Raw genomic sequence first — 9,128 nt, forward strand, 5'->3', positions numbered from 1 at the left:
AAGAGGAATAAAGAGCAAAGGAAACAACTGTGGATATAAAGTACAGATGAGAGATAAAAAGAAGAAGGAACATTTAAGCATGAAAAATAGCGAACGAAAGAAAGGTGAAAGGAATAGCGAACAAAGACAGACAAAATGAAATAAAAGGGTCAAAAGAACATAAGAAATAGAATATTGCAATAAGCCGAAATAAGAAAACAAGAAAGTAGTAAGAAACTGCATGACAAAAACCAGAGAGAGAGAATACATTCACGGAGAGAAAAGGAAAGAGTGGTATCAAGAACAAAATAAAGGGAACGGGATTTAAAGAAGCACAAACAGCTTATGTGCTCTAAGGAAATGTTTGTGTGTGAGGGTCTTAATCTCCTGTATTAGGGTACAGGTCCACCTGCAACTTTTATTGAGAAATTTCACTGAGTTTTAGGACACAACAGATAATTTGCTATGAAAAATTCTTCCTTGCGAGAATTGTGAACACCGGGTGTCACAACTGCTCAATGTAATGGTACTCGGTTTACCAGCATCAGAAGGATGAGGGTTGAGTTAAACTCTCGCGGAGGTTAAAAGTAAAGGCCCGCAGATCGCAGCAGATTTCAATGTGCTTGTTTAACTCGAAGCAGTAATGCACCCCAGGACTGCAATAAATAAACGTTCTACCATAAACCTGGTTGCAGCTAAGGGCCAGGAAAAAGAGATAACATTTTCTTATCCACTTATTTAAAGGAGAACTATTTTTATGCCGTAACATGCATGCCACTCCTCACGTCATTGTTTTTTTTGGCAGGAGTATCACAACTCAATTGAAATAGATTGTTAGGGTGGATTTGTAAGGTAATTTTCTTATTACAGGTGGACAACAATGTCACAACTAGACTTTATTAAGCAAATTAGATTTGTGGATTTATACAGTTATTTCTGGGATATATATTACATAATTAATAAATACTTTAGTTGAAATATCCCTTACCCACCTCCTGCACCCTCATCTGTTGCCGAGTTTCATATGTCGTCGAAAGCCAATAACTAGAGTAATTGATTAGCTCGGTAGTCAGTAATGCTACACTGAACTGATGTTTTGTTTTTTAATTTTGTTTATTCGCCTAACCCTTTTTTATTGCACTTTATGGGAACACCAATGGCACACTCAAATATTTAAAGCAGTATGTCTCATGTTATGGTCATGGGAAAACCTTTGGATTATTTTTATCCAAACTGTTGTTTATGTAATACAGCCAACCCATGTTTTGTCCATGTAGGCAGTGGAATTTTTCAGGGCTTACATTTGTATTCCACACCAAGAAGAAGCACACTTATTCAAGATTGTATGCATTACTGTATATAAGGACTACAGAACGATCTTCAGTCTAGTACTAGTAAACTCGCACCAGAGAATAATGGGGAAGAATGTGTTCTGTAGTTCTTCTCCAGAAAAAAAAAGTTTCACCTTTTACTCACAGTGTGAAGAATTTATGTTGGAGAATCCTTTCATTCCAGTAATCCTTATTTTTAATATAAATCCCATGACTAAAACACAAGCAGTGCCTCAGAGCATGCTCTTTGTGAAGTAGTCCATTTCCAGAAACCTTACATTTATCTCTGTTAAGAAGTTGTGTCATACTGCATATCGGAGCAATCACCTTACAATGTACTTAAATGCAGTAGCTCAAATCACAACTAAAGCTTAAAATAGAAGTTGTATTATGTTTGGAAGTGTGGATGTGTTGTCAAGTACACACGTAAAGTGGCAATTTCACCCACTGACCTCTGGCACAAGTCTTCTCCTACTAGATTGCAGGTGGTCATTTTCTTAGTCTTTTTATACCACAATACATTAAATTGTGAATCCTGGTGCTTCGCTAGTGGGCTAAGGATGCGAGTCTTGAAAAAGTTCTTTGTATTGATGTATAAAATACATGTTGCCTGTATGAGTTAAATATCTATCTGAACAAGAATAAAACAATGATTTACTTCCAACTATAACATGACTCAATCTACTTTAAATTTGGGTTGTGCAACTTGTGCCCCAATAAAATATTGAGAGAAAAAACAAGAGCTTCAGCTTTTTTTGCTTTGTGAGCAAGCCTGCAACCTGGGTGTTATCTTTGATACCAATCTCTCTTTTATCGCACAGATAAAACGCAGTCTGCAGAAATACCTTTTTTTACATTCATCAACTCAGGGGTATCTTTCCGTTGCTACACTGGACACAGAAAATTGCATTCATCCTAGCAGTAGGTATGTCGCACTTGGAGTACTGCACTGGGCGGTACACTGGCCTACGTACCACTTCTCTTAAGAAACTCCAGTGAGTCCAAAACTTTGAGGGCCAACTGGTCTACAACCTCAAATGACGCAACCATGTTACCCCTGCTCTCAATTCTTTCCATTGGCTCCCAGTTCAAGAAAGAGCCAAGCTCACATGTCTTTGTCTCATCCGCAAGGCTTTAAATAGTCGTTGAGCAAGCCACATCGACTGCCTCTTTGTTCTATACCAGCCATCCTGGCCGCACAGACCGCTGAGGAAAGGCTCCTAACACCTCACTAATTCAGATTTAAAATATATGACAGCCAAACCCTCCTTCACCAAGGTATCTCCCTTTGGAAGGCCCTACCCATTCACCTCATATCAGAACAAAATCATTGCAAATTCAGGAGACCCTTAAATACCTTCCTCCCCTGGCGTTCGGGTAACACCGCCACCTGGAACATTTTCCTCAGTATTCTCCATCTAAAAGTCAGACTCCTAAGACTGGTTGCCCACTGTAAGTGTTCTATTATCCATGCACTTAGGGAACCCACTGTCACTGTGTGAACTGTTTAAAAATATGCACTGATGATTACTGATCACTGATGTCTTATACAAAGATATTGTTCAAACAATGAGGCTAGACTGTAAAATGTTGAATCTATCATGTATCATAGTATCTACCAGAAGACAGCAGGCCACTAACCAAACAAGCATTGATACAAATTGCAATCTCCTATAGTTTCTATTGAATCCTATAAATATCACAGAGATTTTCGAGAAAAAAAAATCCACTTGGTTCCAGTTGCATCTTATGACTGGCTGTTGGCGTCTAACAGTGCTGGTTACAGGTACAGCTTCTCTTAAGCTCTCACTTCAATTGGTAACAAGCCATGGAATATGCAAAAACCCACCTGTCAGCAGGATCTAGGAGAAAACACTTGCAACTGGGGAACAGAAATTTTCCCTGATGAGGAGATATTTTGTCCAACATTGTGCTTTTAAAGAGATGTTGACATTGAAATGATTTAGGTGTGAGATCGTTAAACAGCAACAACATTAACTTGTGCTTATTTTGTTTCTTTTTCACTCCTAAAATACCTTTGTGGAAAAAACAGAAGTGAGCCAACCTGGGAACAACCTTCTGTTTTCTCCAATTTGTCTCTCGTGACACCACCAGATAAAATCAGAGGTTATAAAAATACCTGTGCACCGTGGGAAAACGTATCAGCAACTGCAACGCAACTAAATCAACTGACTCAGGGAAATAACAGGTTCAAAACAATTGTCTGGAAAGATCTTATGCGTGTTAGTGTTTGTGCAATAATTAGACTAGAAGGGAACATTTACTGTATGTTAGCACAAAATTCCATACAATTGGCATGTGTTTTTCTGACTTATTTTTTTACAGTATGCGGGTAGGTAGTGAGACTCAAACAAACTACAAATACGGATACAAGAAGTGACAATAGAGCAGAGGGTGAAGGACATAAAACCTGAACTATAATGCCAAAACTAATTACACTGAAAACATACTGTAATCTGAACACTTCGCAAGCACAACTTTTATGGTTATGATCGGAAAGATGTCTGTAATAAAGAAATGTATTAATAACGAAAAAAGAAAATTCAGCAAACAAGTACTGAACCTAAGCGTAATGCTCTGCTCGAGGACCACTGAATCTAAGTCTAACACTAACCTTAGGCATAATTCTGCCCTTGACCCAAAGTCCAAGTTTAACTCTATGCTAATAACTTGCTAAGCATAGGCTTAAACCTAGCACTAACCTTAAGCCTCTAGCAGTGAGCCAACATCTAAACCAGTGGTTTTCAAACTTTTTAATGCCACGCCAATCCCAGTGGCAAAAAAAATTCTCCACCCCCCCTCAGAATTTCTCACAATTGCTCTATCTATTGGACAATGTTTAAATATGTCTAGACCTATTTAAGCATTGCAGTTAAGTTCTGTTACCTTTTAAAAAATGCAATACATGTTTTTCTGCTTAATGCTTCTTTTGGCAGAGCCTGGTGCCCCCCTCCCCCGAGATCACTTGAGGCCCCCAACTGAGGAGCCCACCCCCAGTTTGAAGACCCCTGGTCTAAACCTAACTCCAAACCCAGAACCTGCTAAGCATACGTCTAAGCCTAACACTAAATTTAAGCCTATCTGTAGCAGTGAAACAGCTTTTAAACCAAACATTAATCCCAGAACCTTCCAAGTATATGCATAAGCCTAATACTAAACGTAAGCCTAACCCTAGGAGCAAACCAAGGTCTAATTCTAAACCCAGAACCTGCTAAGCATACACCCAAGCCTAATGTTAACTTTAAGTCTAACTTTAGGAGCAAGCCAAGGTCTAAATCTAACTCTAAACCCTGAACGCGCAAACCATCCGCCAAGCCTCACATTTGACCGATACCTGACTAGCTTACTGTTTACCCTAAGCCCAGCCACCAACCTTGGTTCGAAGGCCTTTATTAGGAGTGCCCATACCTAGTCCAAGTAACTCTGCCCATCGAGTTACTGATACCAACAGTACTGGAAACCCAACATCTTTGGAGTTACTGAGTATACATGTGGAAACCTGATGTTTCCTTAGAAATGAAGGGCCTTATTCCTAAACTACAATTTGTAGTACATACATAGTACAACAGCAGTACTACAAAATGCAGTTCACAAGCCTTCAGCGGGGGACCTCCACCTCTGTCTCCGCCATCTTTTCTGTATGGAGCGCTCCACCACGTGTGCTGATGTTTCCAAATACATATACATTTTTTGTCAACCTGAAATGTATCTGATTATACTCCAGTAGTACTGACATTTAACAGGCACAGCTTTGTAAAGGAAGCTATATTTTCTTCAAATCTCCTTTGAGGGGGAGACTGGCATCCTGGCTGGGGTGCTGTGTTCTTCTGGAGCGCAGCAGTGGTTGGCAGGTTGAGCCAAACCCTGCCTCATATTCTGTTTTGCTATTCAGAAGATAGTGATCCTATTTTAGCTTAATAAGCTCTTATTTTCTGTTTCCTCACATTTCTTTTTCCACGTCCTATAGTGTCATTTCCATCTAGTGGTGTCATCAAAAATGTACACTATTTGTTCAAAATGAACTGTTCAAAAAAGCGCCTACTTGAATTTGTTTTACTTGCATTTTTCTGGAATAATTTTTCCCCCTATATATTCAAATGAAACATGTTGTTTTAAAATGAAATGCTCCAAAACAGTTTAATCGTTCACATTAAAACTTAAATTCACTACATAGCAAGAAACTAAGGCCCTCATTACGACCCTGGCAGTCGTCAGTGCGGGAAAAGGTACTGCCAACAGGCTGGTGGTACTTTTTCCCAAATTATGATATTGGCGGTTTGGCTCAAGCCAAACCGCCAATGTACCACTCCGGCCGCCAGGGTGGTAATGGCCGCTGGCTGGAGACCCTTGGGATTATGACCCTGCCTATCACCATGGTTTTCGTGACAAGTGTACCGCCACGAAAACCATGGCGGTAGGCCCTATAAGTGCCAGGGAATTCCTTCCCTGGCACTTATAGGGGTCTCACCCGCCCCCCTCCCCAGAGTCCTCTTCCACCCTCTCCTACCCCCAACATTTACACACCCACACACGCACACATACACAATCATACACACACGCATACCCACATCCACCCACGCATGCACTCATACACAACCACACACCACAACACACACCAACATACATTGTCGCACACATGCATTCACAACACAGAACATACGCGCACACTCACATTCAGTCATTCACACCCGCATTCAACGCGACTCACACCCGCAAGCACGAATACAAAAACAGACACACAACCACACACACACACAACACCCTCACACACGTACAACCACCCCCTCTCCTGTCGGAGAACCCGACTTACCTGCTTGCAGGGGATCCTCTGGCAGGAGGCGGGATGCAGCGCTGCTGTCAGCAGCAGCGTCCACCAGCAAAAGACTACCAGGCCGTATCATGGCTCATTGAACTTCTAATGAGCAAGGAAGTCGAGCACCATCGCTCGTGCTGCTGTAGCCAATCATGCACCTTGCTGACATTGCAGAAGGCCGGCTCACTGGCTACTCACTCACTAACTGAAAGCACTGTATTGGACCAAGGGTGGACAGAATGGTACATGCAGTAGTCTGCACTCCTACAAAGCTGGTGTCGCATGACAGGTCAGCACAGTAGCCAGCATGTGCACCTAAACCAGCAGCAGGAGTTATGGAGAGTGGTGGCTCATGGTGAGTTGCTGATACTGCTGCCATAGACTGCTAATCTGTCGGTAGCATGCTAGTGCCACTTGCATGCCAATGTGAGTGTGTATGCTGACTATGCTGGCAGACTGCAGTGGCACTAGTGTGACGTTGTGGGCCCTAGGCCAGCATACTTAATAAATTATCACACGGACAGTGTGTAAATAGTTAATGAACTGCCCTTGAACACGTGCACCTGGGGCCTTTTATCAGTAGGGTCACCTGACTGGTGATGCCCGTGTTTGTTGAGTGTGGGCTGGTTATTAGGACTGCCCCCAGGGAGAAGTCTGTCTCATGACGTGTCCAGCAGGACACTACAACTAGCAGCCAACATATGCCTGACTTGGTGCAATTCAACACTTCGACTCCTTGCTGTTACTGATTGACTCACTCAGTATGCAGAACGGTCTGTCTCTGGTGCAGGCCTGCTGTTTTTTTCAGTGGCCGACCAGTGACGATCACTGGATTACCTCAATCAATCAATAAATAAATAAAAAAAGAAACCAAATTTATACTGTTTTTGGCAAGGGATTATTTTAGTCATTAGTAATGGAGGTGCTGGGGTGGGGGAGAGGAGTCATAGATTTCTCAAAAATAATTGAGATGTACCAAACTTCAAGGACTGGGGATCTAGTGCCGAATGTGGTAGGGGTAATGGGCAGAGTTTGGGGTAGACAGGCTTGGCCATTACTTTGAAGTCTTTGGAAAAGAAATGATGATTCTTGGTGCCAACAATGTATAAACAGAGTAATAGCCACTGCAAAACTTAAGACAGAACACAGTCACAAACACACGTTAAGTGTATGTGTGTGCAAATCAGCAGCAGGCAGGAGGATGGACGGTTCTTATTTTGCCTTCCATTGCCGACTAACTGCAAATGCATCCTATCAATGGAAACAGTAATTCCTCTTGTTCATTTTGTCTATTGACGAGGACCATTAGGAAGTCACACAAAGCCTATCTGGACACTTATAACTAACTATCTGACTCGAAAGTTCATAATTGGAAATATACCGTATTTTCCGGCGTATAAGGAGTCTTTTTAACCCCTGAAAATCTCCTCAAAAGTTGGGGGTTGTCTTATACGCCGGTATACGGCGTGCTGAAACTTCAGGGACAGGCGCCCTGTAGCTGAGCCACCGTGCACTGCATTTGGAAATCGATTCCAAGCGTACGATAGGTTCCGCATCCCACAAGATTCAGTTACTTTTGGACACGGAGCTGATCGGTCATGAGTGAGTTGAGCTGTTCTTTACGTGTGCCGCAATCCTCGCAGGCAGTTGTCTGGACAGGCGTGTGTTCCTGCGCGTGCCCCAGGCTATTCCAAGGGCGCGATTACTATAGCAACTACATTTGTTTTCTTTTTCTTTTTTTTTTCTCGCGCATGGCACGTATTAGGAGATTAGCATATAGTAACGACCATTTTGGATTGGGATATAACAATATTATGAAGAAAAAAAAATTTGGACCGCATTTAACTTTGGTTGTACTGCAGTTTCTACAATCTTACATGTAATATTCATTCTCTGTGATTGGCTGGTTGTTGTATACTGGGATTGGTGATTCTGAGGGAAGGCAGTCTATCTGGTGAGCAGATACATGTGGTGGTGAATACAGTACAGCACCAGTACCAGTACCAGTATCTGTACCGGTTCATACAGTACAGCACCAGTACATACAGTACAGTATACAAATGGCTAACAGTCAAGACCCCATCGTGGCTCCACCAGCAAGAAGAAAGAAATATGAAGCCGGTTTCAAACTTAAAGTTGTAAACTTTGCCAATTAACATAATAACTGTGCTGCTGCACGGCAATATGGAGTAACGGAAAAGATGGTTCGGGACTGGAAAGCAAATGAAAAAGCATTAAAGAGTATGCCAAGGGGTAAGTGTGCATTATGAAGAGGCACCCCACATTGGCCAGAACTCGAAAAACATGTAGCAGGCATGGTGAATGAGCATCACCAAAGCGGTTATATAGTGACACGAAATCAAATACTTTTGTTTGCACCTCAGTGGGCCAAATCTAACCAAGATCACAGCAACAGATTTAAGGCCACTGTATCCTGGTGTACTAGATTCTTCGAAAGGCATAATCTGGTACTGAGGCAAAAGCCAAAAATTTGACAAAAATTACCTGCAGATCTTGATGCCAAAGTAAATAGTTTCCATTGATACGTAATACAACAGCGCAATAAACATGGCTATGCGTTAAGTAGTATCGGAAATATGGATGAAACCCCAATGAATTTTGATATGGTTGGAAATAAAACTGTCCATCCAAAAGGTGAAAAAACAATTTTAATTAAAACAACAGGACATGAGAAGTCCAGCTTTACAGTGGTACTAGCATGCACAGCTGATGGTGCCAAACTGAGACCAATGATTATTTTTAAAAGAAAAACAATGCAGAAACTCAAGTTTCCTGTTGGTTGTTTTGTACATGTACATGAAAAAGGCTGGATGGATGAAGAAGGGGTAAAGCTATGGCTTGATAATGTTTGGAGCAGGCGACCAGGTGGACTTATTAAAAAACGTAGTCTACTGGTGTGGGATATGTTCAGGTCTCATTTAACTCAAAGCACCAAGCAAAGGCTGGCAAGAATAAACACAGAT

Source organism: Pleurodeles waltl, chromosome 6 (genome assembly GCF_031143425.1).
Source record: "Pleurodeles waltl isolate 20211129_DDA chromosome 6, aPleWal1.hap1.20221129, whole genome shotgun sequence".
NCBI classification, from domain to species: domain Eukaryota; kingdom Metazoa; phylum Chordata; class Amphibia; order Caudata; family Salamandridae; genus Pleurodeles; species Pleurodeles waltl.